Source organism: Polypterus senegalus, chromosome 8 (genome assembly GCF_016835505.1).
Source record: "Polypterus senegalus isolate Bchr_013 chromosome 8, ASM1683550v1, whole genome shotgun sequence".
In the NCBI taxonomy this organism is placed as follows: Eukaryota; Metazoa; Chordata; class Cladistia; order Polypteriformes; family Polypteridae; genus Polypterus; species Polypterus senegalus.
The window spans coordinates 135650677-135664816 of NC_053161.1; the positions used below are offsets into that span (position 1 = coordinate 135650677).

The 14140-nt window shown below is 37.2% G+C and overlaps 1 long non-coding RNA gene across 1 annotated transcript in view; it reads left to right on the forward strand.

The window, feature by feature from the left end:
• The window catches only part of LOC120533637, a 45086-nt gene that overhangs the window by 15998 nt on the left and 14948 nt on the right, over positions 1-14140 (forward strand). The window contains exon 2 of the long non-coding RNA XR_005634584.1: positions 2636-2750. This is a non-coding gene — a long non-coding RNA (uncharacterized LOC120533637). The remainder of the gene's footprint in view (positions 1-2635; positions 2751-14140) is intronic.

Here is a 14140-nt window from a genome sequence, read left to right on the forward strand (position 1 = left end):
GCTTATATTTTCTCTTTATGGAAGATAACAATTGTCCTTAGTTTCACTTATGATTAATAATTTATGTGAAAGAGTGTAAATTATGCTGTGGAATGTACTAATCATTTTACTTCAAAAAAAGCTAAATATAGCTACATATACCAGGTAGCAAATCCATCCATCCATTATCCAACCCGCTATATCCTAACTACAGGGTCACGGGGGTCTGCTGGAGCCAATCCCAGCCAACACAGGGTGCAAGGCAGGAAACAAACCCCAGGCAGGGCGCCAGCCCACCACAGGGCACACACACACACACACACCAAGCACACACTAGGGGAAATTTCACATCACCAATGCACCTAACCTACATGTCTTAGGACTGTGGGAGGAAACCAGAGTACCTGGAGGAAACCCACGCAGACACGGGGAGAACATGCAAACTCCACATAGGGAGGACCTGAGAAGCGAACCCAGGTCTCCCAACTGCGAGGCAGCAGTGCTAACGCTGTACCACCATGCCACCCTAAATTCAATATGTTAGTAAATACCAAAGTTCTGCAGCTTTTAGTTTGCTTCATAGGATGTTTCAAACATCAGTGTGATGCATGATCAAATAATTCCACAGACAAAATATCTTTGTTTTAACAGTTTTAGTAAAAATCATGGCAAAACAGTTCATACAAAAATAGAGAAAAAATTAATATAGCAAAGAAAAGAAAAGTTCTTCTTATAGAAAGTTCTGGTTAAGGCTTATAAATCTTGTTTCATTTCTATAAATTTGGTCATACTGTCCTATTTGAGGCACGTCAGACATGGTCAGAAAACTGTATGCCATCTCATATTTGCAAACATATCTAACTGTCCATGCTAGCAGTAAGACTATTTCCTAACTGACTTAATTAACACCCTGCTTTACAGATATAGCTAAGAAACTTCTATCTAATGTTAACTTACAGGTGGTAAAAGGCTATACAATATCCTAGGTAGCTGTAAGAAACTAATGTTTGATGGGAACCAAACAAACACTATATGAATTTAACATCAAACATTAACTTTCCAAGATTGGCCCCCTACGTTTATATTTGGAGTTGATAAAAGGTTTGTCACTTACAGTGGCCTTCTTTTTTAAATTTTTACATTGCACGAACTTGTGTTTGTTCTTAGTAGATTAATGTAATGGTAGCCATTTTAACAAGCCTCCTTTCAGTTTGTCTGCATTGATTTAGAAATGAAATAGCTGTTTATTCATTGCTTATTACATTGTAACAACCCAGGGGTGTGAGATAATAAGGAATGGATTTAGCACTTTTCACAATATTGGCCCTTGAAAGAGTAATGGCTCACAGAATTCAGAAATGGCAAACGTGTGGGGCTTCCAAACTAAAGCCGAAAACAAGCCAGTATTTAGCCTAGCCAAGAAAAGGCTCACTTCCCTGCATCCCGAGTGACTACTCAAAAGGCTGGCTTCACCCTACACCTGGCCAAGTGGTGCTTTAGGTTCAAAATGTTTAAATACATTTAAATATTCCAAGAATTCAAAACATCTATCAAGGGAAGAGAAAAAAAAAACAATGAAAAACTTCTGGCTTGAGCAAACTTTTATAAATAAAAGTATTTATAAATATGAAAATAGCACAAGGCTCAATAAAAGGACCAAAAGGAGTTGCTCAGCACATGATCCAAAGAAACCCACTCCAATCCTGAATCTGTAAATCATAATCCAGAAACAAGAACAGAAGAACATCACGAAACCAGAAATCCAAACAACAAAATAGCAACACATGCTTAACTCTTCTCCAATGCACAGTCAGTGAACCACAAGCAACTCACTCTCCCAGCTTGCTGTTAAAGGCTTGGGGTGGTTCCTTGCGGTGAGGTGCTGATGGCCCCGATCTTTGAAGGTCCACGCTTACAAAATACAAAGAACATAGGAGGAGAAAAGTATGCACATAGAAATTAAATCAAAAAATAAAACTGACATAAAAATACAAAACTGGATGAATAATAAAAGTGAAAAATAACGCTAACATAAATGATAATAATCAAAGAATCGAAAATGAACAAAAAAATAAACATAAAAGAAATGTAAATGTATCCCGGGGTGGAACCCTGTCTTAAAAACAGCTGAACCCACTATATTCATCTTTGGCTGCTCTCCCATAATGGTCTGATGTTCTGCTGTATGTGCTGCTAGTTTCCTCACCTTGTCCTCACCAGTTGCATGTACTGCTGTTGGCCCTGCCTCTCACTACTCACTGACGATCAATGGCAATACTATCTGTCACACTTTCCCCAGATCTGTGAGCTGCACTCTTCCTTTTCACACTCTCAAGAGCTGCTTTTATGGCCAGCTTCACCAGGTAGCCCTGCCCCTTCCGAGAGTCTGCTGTTATTTGCGAAACATGCCTCTCTCAGGTCCTGTTTTTCCACTGGGCCATTTGAGGAGTATGATTGGCAAAGCCTGAGCAAGCCCTTATGAGCAATATGGCTCTTTTCTGTACCACCAGCATTAGCACCACACCATTCCTCCATTTTGGGTTGCTGATTCCCACTCTGTAACTCTGGGAGTGTGTTTTTTTTTTAGTTTGACTTTAATGTACTGATCAGTGGCAAATGGTTTTCCGCTATGATTTCTATTTATTGTTTTGATTAGATAAAAAATTGGGAGAATGTGCTGTTAGCACGTTGCCGCACCCACCACATGCCGAACCACCTGGATTGGGACCTGTGTGCAGTGGGTGACACCTCAAGATGGCACTGAAATTCAGGTAACACATTTTAGATGGTTAAAGCTTACTTCCTGTCTTTTAATCCTTTCCATCAAAAAATCAGCCTCCTTCCACTAAGCCATAATACTTTCTAGTTTTATAGTAACACTTTCATACAGTTGATATGTTAATGTCATGGGAAGAGACTTGTAAATCCACGTTGCTGATTTAATTAGATTTATTGTTAAGTACACGTCCAGGTATAAGCTATATTTACAAATATAATAAGCTAAAAGACATATAAAATCAACACAGAGCATAATTTTCAGACATAAACTGAGAAGCATCATGTAAAATATAAATAAAAATATAGTTTATACAGGACATATACCGCAAACATATCTTAAATAAAATGTTGGTTTTTTTTTAACAGTGGAGATGTTGAACCTTGAGTATCATAAAAACACCCAAGAAAATATGATCATTTATCACAATATCTCAGCTTCTCTTCATCACTAATGTTGAAATATGTTATTTATTTTGAAAGGAACATGTATTACCCAGTGACGTTAGCATTAACAGTGTGCTCAGTTAAAAATTACAGACAATTTGAACAAGTCTAGTGATGTGATGTGATATGACAATTACATTAGTAGAATCCTGTAATGAAAATAATTAAGTGTGAAGAGTAATTTTAGCATGTATCATTTGAAATGTCAAGATTAATAGCCAAAAAAAGAGATTAACTGACAAGTTTAAACCTAAAGTATATCAATAACACTGCAGATTCCTTCTACAAAAGAGTGCAATGACACCACATAGCAGAAGGTTGCCTACTACGCTTTAAGTACTTGAATGCAATGTTACAGATTTCGTGATCACACAGAGCATGATCTTTATTCATCTGTCCATTCTAATCTAACACATTAAATTGAATTTGGGCTTGGAGGGAACCCTATTCTGACCCAGTTTGTCTTGGACATGATAACACCAAGTAAGAGGAAAACATTAAGATGAGCCAGCAAAGGCTGGTCTCGTTAAAAAAAAAAGCAAACCAAACAAGCAATAAATAAATAGTAAATAATAAACAATAAATAAATAGAACTGTGACCCAGTTCTGGCGAAAAACAAGTTTTAAAGAAGAGCAAAGTTAGGAGCATGTTCTGATACACCCCATTGCCACACCCACCACATGACGAACGAACTCTGGATCCCAGTGCAACCATGCAATGGGTGACACCTCAGCACCACACTAGTTCAGATGGAATGGAACAGTGTGAGTTTTTTTTTTATGGTGGCTGGTGTGCCAGTTCTGCCACCAATCCCCAGGTTGTTCCCTGCAGGTTGGAGGGCTAGATGCAGATTAACGTCATACCCAGGATGGAGCAATTGCAGGTTAAGGGCCTTGCTCAAGGGCCCAATTAAGTAGAGTCACTTTTGGTGTTTACAGGGTTCGAACCGGCAACCTTCCGATTACCAGTGCAAATCCCTAGCCTCAGAACCACCACTCCACCCTTTTAAAGTTGGATGAATAAATAGATGAATAAAAAAACAAGCACACAAAAAAGAAACAAGTTTAAAAATTTTTGAAAACATTTTGAATGAAACAAATTGTTAAGGAATTGCAGGGTAAATGTCATGAAGAGGGAATCTGAGTATCTAAAGCAGATTTGTCTGGCCACCTACTTGATTTTGCATGCTTCTATTGTTTGATAATGACTGCCATTTGTATAAAGCCAGGTTCACACCTGGAAAAGAATAAGAATATGATAGTAGTCAAGAACAGTGACTAAAACAAACAGATACAAATTAGAGCAAAGTACGAGAATACAAGCATTTGTAGAATCCCAGACAAGGCTGATTTGGCTTAACATAATTTCTGTGGTGAAGTTCTCCTTTGCACAAAATAATGCACCTAATCAAGATTTCATCTTAATTGTCCTGCATATTCTTCAAAATTAGAAACCTTGTGATTAGCCTCAAGTGCATGGAAGAAGTAAATAAGCTTGTATTGTATATGTTTGATACATTTATTCACCCAAGTTAAATATTGTCTTAAGTTGAATTTAGAGTTGGTCACAAAGCAGCATACATATTGCTTTACTTTTTATATGATTTTTTTTATTTGCTCATTGAATTATGATAGAAATCTGAGGAAAATTTACATAGCCTGCAAAGGATGATCTTACAAATTCTCGCACAGGAACATTCTACACAAGCAACTGACTGTCTTGAACTTTCTCAGAATCAGAAAGTATAACACAGTGTATAATAAAAATAAAATGGAGGTGAAAGTACCAGAATGAGACAGGCAAACTTTTAGATCTTGCAAGCTCCTACTGTTATGATTTTGAAAACCTTACCTTTTTTCTACTATTAATTTTTTTTTCTCTAATGCACAAAGTGTCACTTGCATAAGTTTGAATTTCAGGAAATCTGATTCCATGGTTATTTTCATGATGTATTCTTGGCAGATGCCATTTTGTTCTTCTGTGGCACTTGCCCATATGGTAAATCATTTCCACATAGCAAGACTAAGTTACTTAGGGGACACATGACATCATCAGAGCAATCAAAGAAAGGTGAGTGTCATGAAAAACAGTTTGTCTAAGACTGTGTCACAAAGTGAATTGTGGTGTGTGGTAGCTTTCTCTCTTTGATTACTGAATTCTGGTGTTATTTACATCAAGATAAAGAAAGGCAAACCAGAATAACAGAGGTGACAAGGAGAAGAAATTTGAAAATGTCAGAAAAAAAGTCAATACCGAAAATCAACTTGTCAGATCTAAATGACATGGCAGGCGGTTAAAATAAAGAGACAAAAAGGACAGGAAAAGACAAAATGCTAAGCTAAAGTCAAAGAAACAAAGCAAAGGGTCATATCACTTAGGTCTTTATGGAAGGACATATGTCTTTAAGATGGTGTTTGCATGCCTTCAAAGCTAACTTGATCACTAAACTTTCTATTGCCCAAATTATTATTTTGGAAAATACTTTACACATAAATGGATAGATTTGCAGAGTTTCAAGGTACCTTTGAAATAATTTTTCATGCAAACCAATAAATAGTGTTAGGCAATATGGGTGGTCTTGTATTTGTGATAGCCAAAGTAAAATGGTGTAGTGTATTTCAGACCTGATTAACCTCAGATTAAGCTGTTCATGCTTAGTGCTGTTATAGTAGCTATAATTGAACTGAAATTCTTAATAAACCAGCAGTAGTAGCTAGTAAACCCAATAAAGAGATCTGCACATTTAATCAGAGCAGGACTGGGCCATTTTATTATGTAGCTGAGAAGCAACAATAATGTCTAATGAAACTCGCAAATTTTTAAGCTTTGCAATAAATGCTAACTGCAAGTCTTCAATATGTGCAGCCAGATCTGGGGAAAAGTCGTGCTTAGAATATGAAAATCTGAAAATATGGATGATTGAAAAAATGGTAAATTCCAAAAATATGTACATTAGTAGCTGTGTTAAAAGCCCTGTTTCATGCACCCCATGCACAAACAGCATACTGTTATGGATTAAATTATATGCACTCCTCAAGTTTAGTAAATGTGGTAAATATTGGATCCAAACATACTATATTTGTACCTATAAAAAGAGACGTCTCAAATGAACTACTGGATGGCCCAATACAATTCTTGTCTAGGTTGTCTTTTATTAAGGGCTGCATTGCATTGCCTATGAAAGACACATAACTGCACAGTCCATAAGAAGGTAATGATATTACTTTATTTTCATTAAAAACATCCAGGAATTGCAAGTATTTGGGTAATAGTCCTTATGTTAAACATCTGTTACAAAATCTGCGTATTATTACCAATAGGAAGAACTTGTAATTCCTTTCAGACCAAGAAATTAGTTTTCTATATTCCCAAATGCACCAAGGAGTTTGTTCTTAAATCCTACATCTATGGGGTAAAGGGAGAAAACCCACAAACTAAAAAACAAATTTGTTAGAGTACGGAGCACTGTATATGATCTTTAATATCTGGGAGCATTCATATTTGTACTTTCAATTTTGCATTAATGAAATATTCAGTAGCGCATGAATCGACAAAAGATGTGACATCTATTATTAAAACTGTTCAATATAGTTCAGCATCCAGGGGGACAAGAGCAATCCTGGAAAATTAAATGAATGGCAGGAATCATCCGCAAATAGGGTACTAATTCATCACAAGACATACACAATAAGGACACTACACTCACTTGGTCAAATGGGGCCAAATATCCTCAACAATCTAACATTCACTCTATTGGGCCATAGTTGGAAACTAGAGAATCCAGAGTAAGCTGTGAAGTCACATACTTAACCAGTACTTTATCCAGTCCTTAGCACATACATTATTATGCTCACTTTGAAAGTTAAAGAGATAATTTTAACTGTAAAATGTCTGTTTCAATTTGCATACTTTGATCCTAAACCATGTTTTATATTTTACTTATCTATGGGGGTTGGTGGCAGAATTGGCACTCCAGCCACCATAAAAAACCTCACACTGGTTCCATTCCATCTGAACTAGTGTGGGTCTGAGGTGTCACCTGTTCCATGGCTGCACTCGGGTCCAAATTTGGTATCCTGAGTTGGTTTGTCATGTGGTGGGTGTGGCAATGCGCTGTATCAGCATGCACTCCTAACCTCCTCCTCCTCCTCATTATGTAGGCTGTACATGTAGTAGACTTGTTCAAAGAAAATTGTTGCTATTTGATATTTCTTAGTAAAATATTAGACACCACTCAGTTTACATCAGTGTTTGATTCAGAAATTTCCAGCATTATTTTTTTTATTCCATAATATTATGATCATTGGTGATTATTTTGCTGAGGGAAACTCTTGTATTTAAAGTAGACTGAGATAAAAGTTAGTACTGGTTTACAGAAAAAACAAAAGAGCATTGACCAGGGTCACAAACATCTAAATTCAGCCTAATATTACTAGTTTTGACAGGCCTTTTCTGTAGAATCTTTTATCTCATAATAATTTTTAAGGTAAGCCACGTTTATTTTATTAGTACATTATTGCATTTTATCTACAAGTTAATAGAACTGTCTACATTTATGAGTGTACATATATTGTAAAATAAGCACAATTGTGTCAACGCAGAGTTGGGGTAACAACCTGGTAAACTCATTTAATGCTGGTATTATTTAATAAGATAGCAAATAAACAGCACACACGGGGGCAAAATCTGAGGTTTTGCCATCATCAAAATAAAGTCTTCTCAGACAAAGGTGCATTTGAGATTGAGCTCTATGTCTCTCAGACGCAGGTCCAACAATGTATGCCCACTTCTGGTGGATAGCAAGGTTTTATAGCAGTCCCCTGGAAGGGAAGGCGGTTTCCTTGGTTTATCAAGGAAGTGAGGTCACTGATCTTCAGGGGCATATACCTCTGAAATGTAGACTGAAATGGAGAAGGTGTTAGCAAGAGAACCCCCTCTCTGCTCAAGGTGGAAATGCCTACCTGCTTTGAACCCTAAAGATATCCCCTAAGTGCACATGCTTGGTAATATGTATTGATTTTCCAAATCTGCTTAATCTAAGGTCTGTAGTGTCCATATCGAGCCCATCAAACTTATAAATGTACAGATTGCATTGCATTCACTCACTCACAATAGTCATCAAAAATGAAATACAACACAGCTTGCAACAAAACCAAAAACATGATGCTAAACACATGTAACATGAACATAGAAACACAAATATCCATATTGTTGCGGCTGCAGGTTACATGTATCTCTTTTGGGTAAAGAATTTTTTAAGGACACAATAGGGAAGGATTTTGTGAATACACAGGTGACTAACTGGGGTTTTTTTCATCCCTTAGTCTGGAAAAACATGCCTAAAAAGAACAACCCTTGCTATGCCGTTGTCTTTACCCATTACAACTAAAATTCCATCTTCACCAACATCAGTTGATATTAGCTGACCAGATAGCTTTGGAGGCACTTCTAGAATTATCTTACAAGTTGATTCTGGGGCTGTTCTTCGTCAATGTGAAGAAAGTCAAAGAATTATTTTAAGGAAGGAGAAAAACCAGGGTCCTCATGTATAAATGGTGCGTATGCACAAAAATGCTGTGTATGTCCATTTCGTCACTTACATCACGATGTATAAAAACTAAACTTGGAGTAAAGCCACACACATTTTCACGCTACCTCAAACCCTGGTGTATGCAGATTCTCCGGTCAGTTTTGCAAACTGGCAGCACCCAGTGTCAAAGCAGTGCTTTTGTTCCAGTGTGGTTTCCCTTTCTTTTTTAGATCCACATTCCTGACGCGGCTTTATCATATACACTGAAATTAACAGCATATTGTTTATTAGTTTAAGGCATCTGATTGTAATTAACCCGTAACAATATAATGGTCCACAGAATGGCCATACTATTCCAGATACCATAGCTGCTTTAGCATTGTTACTCTCACTGCACCTTTTTCTTCTTCTTCCAGCTGCTCCCATTAGGTGTTGCCACAGTGGATCATCTTTTTCCATATTACTCTCACTGCACCATTCTATACTAATAAAAGGCAAAGCCCTCACTCACTCACTCACTCACTCACTCACTCACTCACTCACTCACTCATCACTAATTCTCCAACTTCCCGTATAGGTAGAAGGCTGAAATTTGGCAGGCTCATTCCTTACAGCTTACTTACAAAAGTTGGGCAGGTTTCATTTCGAAATTCTACACGTAATGGTCATAACTGGAACCTATTTTTTCGTCCATATACTATAATAGACTTCTGCTCGATGGCCGTGGGAGGCAGAGTTACACCTCCCACGTAATTTAGTGCTTGCCCATATAAGGCCGTCCGTCAGCGGCAATCCAACAGAAACACTGCTGCTAAATATTCACGGTTGAAGGACTGTGCTTATGCAGACGAAGATGAGATGGTCAGGGTGGTGTTTGGCACAAACTCAGCGAAACTGCAAGAGAAACTTTTAAGTGCCGGGTCTTAGCTAACATTAAATACAGCCGTGGACATCGCACGAGATGGCACCAGCACAGCTGGGAACCTTCGATGCATGTACACCGAGCGCTCACGTGAACTGGACGCGGTGCACAGACAAAAAGCAACAGTTCCAAAGAGTGCTGAACAAAAACCGAATTACACAATTGAGAAGGCAGCAAAAAAATATGAAGCGTGTGACACATACAAACATATTCATAAGTGCAGCTACTGCGGAAACAAAGCACACGGTGGAAAAAGTCAATGTCCCGTTAACGGAAGACAGTGTAAAAAAAAACCCATGCATGCAGTGTGTCACTTCTCAGATAAACAGGAAGACGAGCTGTTTATTGATGCAGTAAGAAACAAATCAATAAATGAAACCTGTTATCTTTACAACGATTGACAAACACGGAATGTAACTTGAACACAACACATCCTACAAATACGAACCTGATTGAAAGAAATAATGTTAATCAAATCCTTGATGACAGCAACACTCATAACACTCACAAAACAATTCCTGTATATTGACAATCATGTTACGTTATTTTTAAAATGTTCCCTTTTCTTTTTCATAACTTCTTTAACACTCTACTTCTCCGCTGCGAAGCGCGGGTATTTATATATATATATATCTATCTATCTATATATATATTGTGACGGACAGCCGGGTCCTATGCCTGGCTGGGACGCCCCTGCTGCGTATATTCCGGGGGAGCCACCATGGACAGTTCAGTACCTCCCCTGGGACGCTTGGTGGCAGCCTCCATGGCGGACGGTGATTCCCCAACCTCCCGCAGGGCTCCATGGGAGATGGAGTCCTCCACAGCCTGGTTGGGGGCTCGGGTGGCCGCTAGGGGGAGCTGCATGGACTCCGCAGCCTGGCTGTTTGATTTCTCAGCCCCACCCAGAAGGGCAATTAGGACCAGGTGGTCAACCACCTGGAACTCTTCCGGGTGGGGTATAAAAAGGGCCAGCCACCTCCACTCGAGGCCAGAATCGGGAGGAAGAGGACGAGGTTGCCTCGGTGGAGTGGTGGAGCAGGAAAAGTTTGGTTTGTGTGGGTTTTTGTGCTTGGACTGTGTTGGGCCTGTGGGACACGGGGAAGACGTGTGCCCACGGCTGAAGAATTAAAAATAAAAAAACCCTTGAATGTGAAAATGTGAACACGTGCCTCTGCGTAGTCTGTGCCGGGTCGGGCGCTATATAGTGCCTTTTCACACTATATATATATATATATATATATATATATATACAGTACATATTACAAAACTATCAAAAACCTTTTTTTCCATGTTGAAAATGTTGGAAATGTAAGATGATTTTAAAATATGGATGTTACAGAGAAATGAATTTGTGCTTTTGTTTCTCATTGAATTAACTGCCTTTCCAAGTTAATTCCTGCATGCAGCGTTCATTGATTAAGAATGCTGCAAGAATTGTTACAAGAGCTAGAAAGTATAACCACATCACTCCAGTTCTTAAGTCTTTACACTGACATCCATTTAAGCTGAGATTTGATTTCAAATTGTTCTTCTTACATAAAAAGCCTTAAATGGCAAAGGCACTACTAACTCATCTGAACATAGTATTATTTTTAAACCACTGATGCTCCCAAGAATTAATACAATAACAGTGGGAGGTTGAGGCATGACATAATTGATCTTCAGCTTTCTTTCCTAATCAGAACTATCTTTCTGGATGCTAAGACAGCAAAGCACTGCCGATTTATGAAACTACCACCACTGTGCTTGATGTCTTATATGAATGCATTACTGGAGAGTGTAACCTTTGGCTTTTGGCAGATAAATGAGATGGATGAGCTGAGCTTTTATGAAGAATGTTTCTTTAGGTGCCTTATGGGTCATGCAGGAAGTTTTTGAAAACTCTAAAATGTTTATCATTTGTTATTCTTATTGTAATATCCTTGAACTACCCTGATGTCACCACTCCTGTGCCCTCCCTCACATTCTATACGGAGACAACTCAGGAGTACAGATTATTAGTCGTTGTTGGAGTTAATCATGAGAACTGCTTTTTATGGTTGGATTTTCAGTTTCTTTTGATGATTTTTCTCTATCTTTTAAGGATTCTGATAACTGGACTGTGTATTGGGACTGTGTTTGCTTAGAGTTGCCTTATAGACATCTCCTTTGTGCTTCTCTTAGCTCCTTTTCTTTGAATAATTTTATTTTTTCTTTTCAAAAACATTTTATAAAGAGTTATAAAGATTCTTTGCCCTTCCAATACAAGCTGAAGGTTGACAGTTATCCTTCTCCTTGTGGGGCTTTTGTTAAAGAGTTTGAGATTTTTGTAGTTGTTTTGCCTTTGTGGAATACTCCAGTTCATAACAGTGATAGCTCTAGGTGGAATCTGTGCCAAGTATTCTTAATTTTTTGGAGTGATCATAATATTCTAAAAAAAACATGTTTCAATTTACCATTGATGTAAGATGTAGATGAAAGAAGCAAATTGCTGTTTACTACTCTAGAGATGTTTGCTTGATGGACATTCATCTTTAAAGAAATATATTCTTTACTTACTAAGAAAGCATGATTTTGTCATCACTAAAAACATTAGTAATTAAAATAATGTATACAATGTTCAGTAAGCCTAATTCTTATCATTTGCCATCTCATTCTGTGCAACATAGTATTTTTTAATCATCATGTTTTTTAGGAAAATAATAATAAAACACAACCTAATCAAACAAATGAACGTATCAAATCCACCACAATAACATGTTCCAAAGACAATCTACGCATATGGCCAAATTATTGACTCTGACTTAAATTTTAAATCACATATTAATTAGATTACCAGGACGGAATTTTTTCATTTAAGGAAAATAGAAAAAGTTGGATCACTTATAACTTTGCAAAATGCTGAAAAGTAGTTCATGCTTTTGTTTTCAGTCGGCTAGATTACTGTAACGCACTCCTCTCAGCACTACCCAAAACAGACATCAATCGGTTGCAACTAGTACAGAATCTTAACTAGGAAAAGAAAATCCAAGCATATTTCTCCAGTTTTGATGTCATTACATTGGTTACCTGTGCCATTTAGAATTGACTTTAAAATACTGCTTATGGTTTACAAAGCCTTAAATAATCTCGCTCCATCTTATATATCGGAATGTCTTTTATCTTACACTCCAAATCGCAACCTTAGATGTTTAAATGAGAGTCTGCTTAGAATTCAAAGAGCTAAACTTTAAAGAAATGGTGAGGCAGCCTTCTGTTGTGGAATAGTTTACCAATATAAATTTGCCAGGCAAATGTGGTGGAGCATTTTAAAACACTGTTAAAAACCAATTTTTAAACATGGCCTTATCATAGCTACATTTTAGTGTAACCCTTTCAAGCTATATGTGCATTGAATTATCATTTTCATCAAGGACCCTCATTCTGTACTAATCCCTATTTTTCTCTGTTGCTATATTTCTGGTTTTCTTTGGTGGCATTCTGTGCCACCACCACCTTATCAAGGCTCCATGCAGTCACTACATTGACGGATTGATAGCCAGATGTCCACATGCCCATCATCAACAAATGCCTGAAAACCATGAGAACAGATTTAAATCATTTATGTTCGGTAGTATGCCTAGTGGAGGCTGATCAGTCTCTTGGCCTTAGAACCCCTGCAGATTTTGTTTTTTTCACTTGGCCCCTCTCAAGTTTCTTTTTTTGTTTTGTTTTTTTCTGTCCTCCCAGCTATCTGACCTTACTTTATTCTTTGTTACTTAGTATTCCCTAATCTTATTTTTGTTTCATATAAACTTTTCTTTCTTCATCTTGTAAAATACTTTGAACTACACCATTTGTATGAAAATGAGCTAATTAAATAAATGTTGTTGTTGTATGGTGTTGGAAACAAAGCATACTAAAGATTGTTTTTATAAATGTCCCAACTCACTATATGGAACTGTGAATTTAAAAAAAATTGAATAAAATGGGAACTTTAACAAAGAACATATAAAGATGACATATATTTAAAATCAGCCATATTTGAACAGTGAGCTGATTAACCAGCTCCAGCCCAGGTAAGCCACACTGGTGTCTTTTCAAACAAGGCATACTAAGGAGTGTTTCTTCAAACTCAAACAAATGGCAATTTTAGCTGTTGAGATCTTTATTTGATATTTTGCATCTTTTAACTGATAGAACTGCAAAGTACTAGGTATTGATTTAAACTCCATATCTTTATTGATCTGAACTTTGAATCTTTTTCTTTATTCTTTCAGAATAAAAAAACAGAACATTAGAGGTATCAATTATTATTTCTAAATGTGCAAAAAACAACATTATTTATCACTCTAGGGTAATTATGACGAGCATGGGCTTCAGTCAGTAAACAAAATTCTGCAGTATAAACATGACAGGGGTTTTAACATTATTGATCATTCACTTTATGTAATCATTATTAAGTCACTGTGGAGAGAGGCCTTTAATCTTGGGATGTTTGCTTCACAGACAGAGAGAAGAGCTC